The sequence below is a fragment of the Leuciscus leuciscus genome (assembly GCF_965113295.1).
Source record: "Leuciscus leuciscus genome assembly, chromosome: 3".
NCBI lineage: Eukaryota > Metazoa > Chordata > Actinopteri > Cypriniformes > Leuciscidae > Leuciscus > Leuciscus leuciscus.
This window is the reverse complement of record NC_138727.1, coordinates 24252323-24260230: the sequence shown is the minus strand read 5'-3', so window position 1 is coordinate 24260230 and position 7908 is coordinate 24252323. Positions and strand designations below refer to the sequence as shown.

The following is a 7908-nucleotide window of genomic DNA, read 5'->3' as shown; positions in this document are numbered from 1 at the left end:
ACGGTTTGGCCGTGGCGAGGACACGAATTGATGGCGAATAATGGAAACAGGAAGTGTGTTATAACTTCTGCATACATTAACTGATCTTGATTAAACTTCAGCAGTGTGTTCGTTGTAAGAGGCCGATCACATGGATGTGACTATTGTGAGTCAAAGTTATAGCGCCACCAACTGGCAGCAGGAAGTGTGTCCCTTTCAAAATGCTTTGAAATCACCTTCTTATTTTTACCCGATTTGCTTCAAACTTTATGTGTATAATGTAAACACACGGCAGATGTAGACCTGTGAAAGGATTTTTGATATCTTTAATACTGTTGCCATGGCAACGCTTCAAACTTTAATATTCTTTTTTGATGCTTTTGAGACTCTTAACATACTTGAAATTGGATGAAACTCGACAGACACATCACATTTATTAGCCCGTAGACATGTGCAAAGTTTCAGAAACGGGCGTGGTGAGGGGCTCAGTAGCGCCACCTTTAGTCATAAGTGGGGTCTTAGTTTTAAGTAGAGTCACAAAAATCGTTATGTATATTGTTCTCATCAAGCCGGACAACTTTCTAATTTATAGTCATAAGCTGTGACCAACAGGAAGTGAGATATTTTGGTTTGAATGTGATTTTTTGGAGAATTCTCTCCCTCTCTCTCTCTGCCTCTGCGTCTCTGTGTGTGTGAGGGGTGGGGGGATTTGTCTTTTGAGTGAGATTTGTTTAAAATTCCTGTTTTTCAAGGTTTCAGGGGCTTTTGGGGCCTTAAACGTGCTCGAAAACTCTTGAAACTTTGCACACAGGTCAGAACGTGCGGCCATCAGGGCCAGGCTGAAGCTGGTACCCGGGCGTGGCAGGGGGGCTCAACAGCGCCCCCTGGAACGGGATCCGAACACTTGTCCATAAATCAAACACACTTGCATGTAATGATATGAAACTCGGTACACATATAGATCTCATCGGGCCGAACAACTTTCGTGCTCTAAGTTTTACGCCAGCCCAACAGGAAGTCGGCTATTATGGGTTGTTTGGAAAATGCTTGCTGTGGAATGCGAAGTACTCCTCCTAGAGAATTCATCCAATCCCCACCAAACTCGGTGTGCATGAAGTCAAGACATTGAGGATTCTAAATTGCGGACGGATTTTTGATATCTCGAACGGTTTGGCCGTGGCGAGGAAACAAATTTAGGGCGACAAAAGAGAAACACGAAGTGGAATAACTTCTGCATACATTAACTGATCTTGATGAAACTTCAGCAGTGTGTTCGTGGTAAGAGGCCGATCAGATGGATGTAACTATTGTGAGTCAAAGTTATAGCGCCACCAACTGGCAGCAGGAAGTGTGTCACTTTCAACATGCTTTTGACAAAAGTGGGCGGGTTAGTTTTAACTACAGTAAAAAAAAAATAGTTTGTATATTGTACTCATCAAGCCGGACAACTTTCTAATTTACATTCATTAGCTCCGGCCATCAGGAAGTCAGATATTTTGGTCTGAATGTGGATTTCTTTGCAAAATCAGCCTCTGAATTTTTAGCCACTCCTCTTAAACTATTTATTTTATTCCCACCAAACTTTTTCAACATGATGAAAATACATTAAAGATTCTAAATTGTGAACGGATATTGAATATTTCAAACGGTTTTGATATGGCGAGGGATTAAAGTAATGTCAAAAAAGGAATCAGAAAACATCTCATATCTTCTACAAATGTAATTATACACCGTTTATTTTTATATAAAATTATACAAATATTAGAACTAAACCCATTTTATTCTGTTTTTGCAATTCAAGAAGTATAAAAAAAGTTAAAAACAGGCTATTTAGTGCTATTTGGTTCAACAAAAAAGCAAATATAGGGCTATACTGCCCTCTTGTGTCCAAAAGGATATAAATATAGTATATACAACTTTTTACTAGGTAGGCCTATATTGTATTTAAATATAAATGTATTAGGTATATGACTGTAAGGATATTTTCCCAACGGTTAATCGACGTGTGACACGAGCGGGTGCTTTTAAATCGCTAATATAAAAGTGAAAGTAAAATTCGGACGTCCGCACGGACATTGATAATGGTGCACACACGTTGGAAAGAATGATACTTTTAAACGTAACACTAAACCGTCATTAGGTGTCGCCAGGCGACCGTCTTAATGAGGGAGTCATTGATTCATTCGTTCAAACGATTTGTTCGAATGACTGAGTCATTCATGATTGAGACAGATGTTTATGGATTGATCATTGAATCTTTGAGTCAACCGATCCGTTCTAAATGCTGAATCATTCAGTAATGAGAAAACAAGTTGCTGTGAGATGCGCGACGGTTCTGCTGTGATCTTTGTTTAACTATTTTTGCTGCTGAAACAGCAACCTTGTTACCATTGATCAGTAATACATTTATTATCAACTGTTGATTGCAACTTAAAATGAATGTAATAAAATTAGAATAATCTCTCGTTTTAGTGATTTTAGGGCTTTTAAATCGCTAACTTAAAGTAAAATACAGATGTCTGCACAGACTTTAATAATGGTGCTGAGTAGAGCGAGCATTTTCAATGAATTCCTATGGAAGTAGGAATTAACTAAAAAATGTTCGCTCTGTTCTGCTCGTTCCTCGCCGTGGGCGCTCACAGTTATGAATGCCTGTTTAGCCAAGAGCTTTTAGTTTAATTTTAAAATGAACGCCATTTCGGGGGGTGGATTGCTTGAATTTATTTTACAAAAGCACAATGTTGTGTTTTATTGCGAGTGTATATAAATATAAGTAAACACTTTGCAGTTTGAATGATGTCCTGTATGAACAAAATTATGTGCCAATTATGTTTTTATGTGTCTACTGTTAAATCACACACACATTCCAGCATTGCAAACTTGACATCGCAGCCTGTTCATTATAGCCTTAATAAAATATAATAAAATAGTAAACCTAACATATACACACTGCTCTGTTTAAATAGTCAGTAGTACAATTCGTACATTCACAGTAAGCACTGCTCCACTGTGATTTTTCCAAGCACATTTTTGCGCGTGTGAAGAGGATGATTTTTTCTGTCGATATTGGAACACGAGTGAAGTACAAAGCCTATAATAAAGAATAGTTTAGCATCCAAATACATCTCAACTGTTGAAACGTTTTGATTCTAATGAAAGGGTTACGTGAGCCCAACACTTACTTTCGTTTTTATTTATACATTAAATTTAAAGGATTTGTTGTGGAATATTTTGAGTGTATCATAAAATCAGAATAAGGTAAGACAAGTAAAATTTCCTGTCTTTATTATATATATATATATATATATATATATATGTGTTTATATATATAAATATAGCTGCGAGCAGCGATTGCGGGCCCAAGCCGGTGACACCGCCACCCCGGTGCCTTTAGTGTAACTAAAGGCACCAGGGTGGCGGTGCCACCGGCTTGGGACCGGTGGCCCCAAAATTCGATATTGGAACACGAGTGAAGTACAAAGCCTATAATAAAGAATAGTTTAGCATCCAAATACATCGCAACTGTTGAAACGTTTTGATTCTAATGAAAGGGTTACGTGAGCCCAACACTTACTTTCGTTTTTATTTTTACATTAAATTTAAAGGATTTGTTGTGGAATAGTTTGAGTGTATCATAAAATCAGAATAAGGTAAGACAAGTAAAATTTCCCGTCTTTATTATATATATAAACATATGTTATATGTTAAACATCGGTATCGGTATCGGCCCAGAATTTCCCAATCGGTGCATCCCTAATATATATATATATATATATATATATATATATATTAGGGATGCACCGATTGGGAAATTCTGGGCCGATACCGATACCGATGTTTAACATAACAACTTGGCCGATGGCCGATGCCGATGTTTTTTCTTTTTGTTATTTATTCCTTCTTTTGTGCCACGGAAACATACAAGTCTTTCGGCTCTTGATCACACTATTAGGGCTGGTCCGAATACCATTTTTTGAGCTTCGAAGCTTCGTTAGTAATGAACATCGAATATTCGAAGCTTCGGAGAGAGAGGGTGCTGAACATATTCTTCTCTCTAATAAAGGCAGGAATCTCTATGTGTCTGTATGTCCGTTTGCATTTTTATTATTTCGAGAACCGTACATCCAACCGACTTCACAAGGGAGTGCAGTGTCACATTTGGTGCAATATAGACGGACACCCAGATAGCAATGAGTCGGTGGCCCACCGTCGGCACTCCGGCGGCAGTAGAAGCGGCAGAATGGCGACATCGCAAACACGTTGGACGGCGCACCGCCGGCGGCAGCCGCTTTTTAAAAGCGGCAGCCGCCTTCCTACCGCCTTCGTTCCGCGGCCGGCCCGCGGGCCAACCGCCGTCCCGCCGCCGTTTTATTTAAGGCGGCCCTTCCGCGGCCCGCTGGAGGCAAGCGCTATTTTCGAGCGATCTGCCGCCGCTTATTCTGGCTATATATATATATAATATTTAATATTTATAGCATGCAGTTTATCAAGAATAATGATTGCTCAAACCAGACAAATATCCATTTGGCATTTTTATTCCACATTTCAAAGTACATTAACTGTCATTTAAACAAGATGTGTCAGATCACTGAAACATAACAGAAAAATAAATAAATCAATATACTAACATGCAGGTTTCTTATAAAATTTTGGTAAAAAAACAAACAAACAAAAAACAGCCTTACAAGCAAATTACAACTCTTACAATAATTGTTCATATAAAGAGGACAGCTCTAGGGTGAAAAAAATTACCTGTAAACATTATGACAAGTAAAGAGAATACTTGATACGAAATAATGTGCAGGATACCAAATAAATCAAAGTATGACATCACATTTACAAGCCATTTCTAACAATAGGATAAGTGGTAGTAATTTATAGTAAAGCTCTGGAGTAGAATAGACCATTATAGCTGCAATGCTGACCATGTGGCACAAGGACTTACAAGCATTATTTGAAAAAAGAAAAAAAAGAAAGTAATTTCCACAGTTAGTGAGTATAGTGTGACACTTCTGACTTCTTTAGGGGTCTTGATGTTACTGACTGCAAGATAAAGAAAGGATTCCAGTTGTCAGTGATTCTGGGGTGTCAGTAGTCAGCCTAAGTGGACGGCTGTGGGTCCCTCTCAGCTGTGCGGTGCCTTTTTCTGCCTTCACGGTCAGATGCTCCTTTCAGGTAACGCGAAACATTAACCTAGACCGCTTCATCAGTGGCATCCTGGGTTGCCAGGTTCTTCCGGATGGCTAATTTAGAAAATACAGATCTGTCATTTCATTTGAATTGCATGAGGCCATACACATCTACATAAATATAATAAAAAAAATATCCAACTTACTTTGAACAATGGTCTAAAGGAACATGTCTCTAAAACATGCTTTATCCCCTACACCGAGCTGAAAATCCAAAAAAGTGTTACAAATTACATTTCTCTGAAGCTTCTCATAAATAAATAAAAAATGTGAAAGGCTAAGGATTCAGACTGTAATATATGCAGTACACAATCTTAAATTTTACTTTTTAGATTACTCTATGGCGTTATAATCAGCAAACTTACAAATTGTTCCTGGAGCTTTTTAATCCTGCTTCAAACTGTTGTCAAGACACAGCAAATCTTCCTGGGTGTGTAGGGGAGTAACAGATCCCCTGACAGGGATAACTCCCAACAGACACAACATCGCCAAACTCTGCAAGACGTCACAGCATAAGGGTCTGATCTGCACCTACAGGGTTTCCCAGAATAAAATAGTCAGTCCTGGTCCCTCAACTACTAAACTATGACATTTATATCTAGGTCTACTACATGTACAGGTAGCCCCAGTGGGAATTAAACCAACAACCACAGGTGCTGTTTGCAAGTTGTACCTGATTGCCCAGTGCAAGCAAACGTCTTCAACATTGTTTGTTGAACTTGCTTCACCTGCTCTTGAAGTAAGCCGCTGTCATCCGAAGCTACAAAATGAAAGGCATATGGTAATTTTGGACTTACATCACACACAAAAAAGTACAATTTAAGAAACAGTGCAAGTTCTCACCTGCTCGTGCATTGCTTTCCCTCAGGGCTTGGTTCTACATTTAAAAAATAAAATAAAACAAACAACTAAAGGCACTATTTGCAATACTGTTAAAACACTGGACATTAAGACATAGGGTTAGAATATACCTTCACAGCTGAAAACTTCATTGTCTGAAGTTTAAAATCATTGGTTACCCGTAAGCCAATCACATAACGTTTGGTTATGGCGTGTGTTATGCGCATGCTCAGCCGCATCTAACTTCCACTGTAAACACATGTATGATGCGAAAACAAAACCATCGAGCGAAATACCGGAGTGAACATGGCTGTGAACGACTTTTGCAGATTTCTTAAGTAAATCTACGCATCCACAGTACAATCAGCGTCTACGTCACGGCTCTCAGCCCGCCCTCTGTTCGTTGATTGGCCGGCTGTTTTCAGGCCGGAGGAAAACGGAAAGCTATGACGCTGTCTCAGACTGAGTACAGAAGCGAAATGAAATTGAGCGGAAGTATGAAAGTCTGACGTAGTCAGGCTAGAGTATTGCATATTCAGTAATGAAACAATAATTGAACTTTGCAAAGCTAATGGAATGTACAACACACCTCAACACCTTTCATCCAGAAACTGCTGCAGCGAATCCCATCAAGTGTCCTAGTGAAAAACAGATTATGATTAAAGGATTCATCATCTTAAAGTCAGCATGAAATCAAATTTTCCAAATGTATTTTTATATGTAATATTGTAGTGTTTATGTAAATGATTCATCTCTGCACTTCATTATTTTTTTTTTATTCATGTACCCTTATAATCTTTAATCAAATACGTTACCCTTCCCTCCCCCCTCGAAACGACTTCTCTTCCGGTCATGTGCAATGGTGTGAGGGCGTAGCAACTCCCCTCAAACCATTAGTCTGCTATGAGCAGAGATGGAGAGGAGGAGCGCTAGAGTAAAACCCTGCTCCTCTATTCAATATTCCCTTTCACTTGGAAATACGTCACAACACTGGAGAAAAGTCGTTTGTAACTTCCAGTTCATGCCAACTTTAAATAGAAGCAATAGTTTCCAAGACAAAAAAACTTCACAAATAACATCACTTACTTGTACTCAAACTCTTGGCGGATTCTGGATTACTGGGGAGAAACCTGGTTCTAAGAAAGAGGAAACAGAAATTTGATGATAATAATAATAATAATGACTGAAAGATTCCGTTATCCACAATAAACAGACAAATAAATTACACAGATGAAATAAAGGAAATCAAATGTACAAGTCAGACCCATTTACCTGCTCCCTTCATGAACTTAAAATGATGTTTCTCCCAGGTGCTGTGTGTAGGTGTGCAGCGGATGGCTAAATTGTTCCTTTGTCTTTTTGCGGAGGTTAAATGGGGGCCAATGGCACATGCCCTTCGCTGAGCCACTCTTGCGGAACCACTACAAATGGCAGATCCTCCTTGTTGATAAACTGAACAATGTGAAGCATCTAAAATAGAAGACACATTAGCATAAAGTATACTTTTTGATAAAAAAATTTCAGGCAAAATCAACAACATTAAAATGCTCACACCTTCGAAAAAGCAGTAATTTTCACAAGTGGATCAACAGAAAACCATATTCAGACAAACAAAATCATATAAACAACCTACATCGTTATTTTTGTAAGAAAACACCAAAAGTTAAACTAGATGCGAAAGTTCGTCGAGACAAACTTTAAGTTGGCTTGAGAAAGTTTGGACCAGAACGTTTTTTGGTAGGCGGTTGCTAGGATGTTATGGGTGGTCGCTATGGTGTTGCTAGGCGGTTGTTAGGGTATTCGGGGTGCTTGCTATGGTGTTGCTAAGCGGTTGCTAGGGTATTCTGGGTGGTTGCTAGGCGGTTGCTAAGGTGTTCTGGGTGGTTGCTAGGCGGTTGCT

At 39.0% G+C, this 7908-nt stretch overlaps 1 long non-coding RNA gene across 3 annotated transcripts; it reads right to left on the bottom strand.

The window, feature by feature from the left end:
• Window positions 1-4498: 4498 nt before the first annotated feature.
• On the bottom strand, window positions 4499-7674 carry LOC309495633. Of its 3 annotated transcripts, XR_014204729.1 has the most exons (8): window positions 7281-7674; window positions 7095-7144; window positions 6598-6646; window positions 6012-6045; window positions 5842-5928; window positions 5534-5699; window positions 5315-5372; window positions 4499-5222 (listed from the first exon to the last, which is right to left on the bottom strand). It is a non-coding gene; the product is annotated as an uncharacterized lncRNA (long non-coding RNA). The 3 variants fall into 3 exon arrangements; XR_014204730.1 differs by lacking the exons at window positions 6598-6646; window positions 7095-7144; window positions 7281-7674 and adding an exon at window positions 6140-6162; XR_014204731.1 differs by lacking the exons at window positions 6598-6646; window positions 7095-7144; window positions 7281-7674 and having other exon boundaries at window positions 6012-6133.
• Between the last annotated feature and the right edge of the window lie 234 nt (window positions 7675-7908).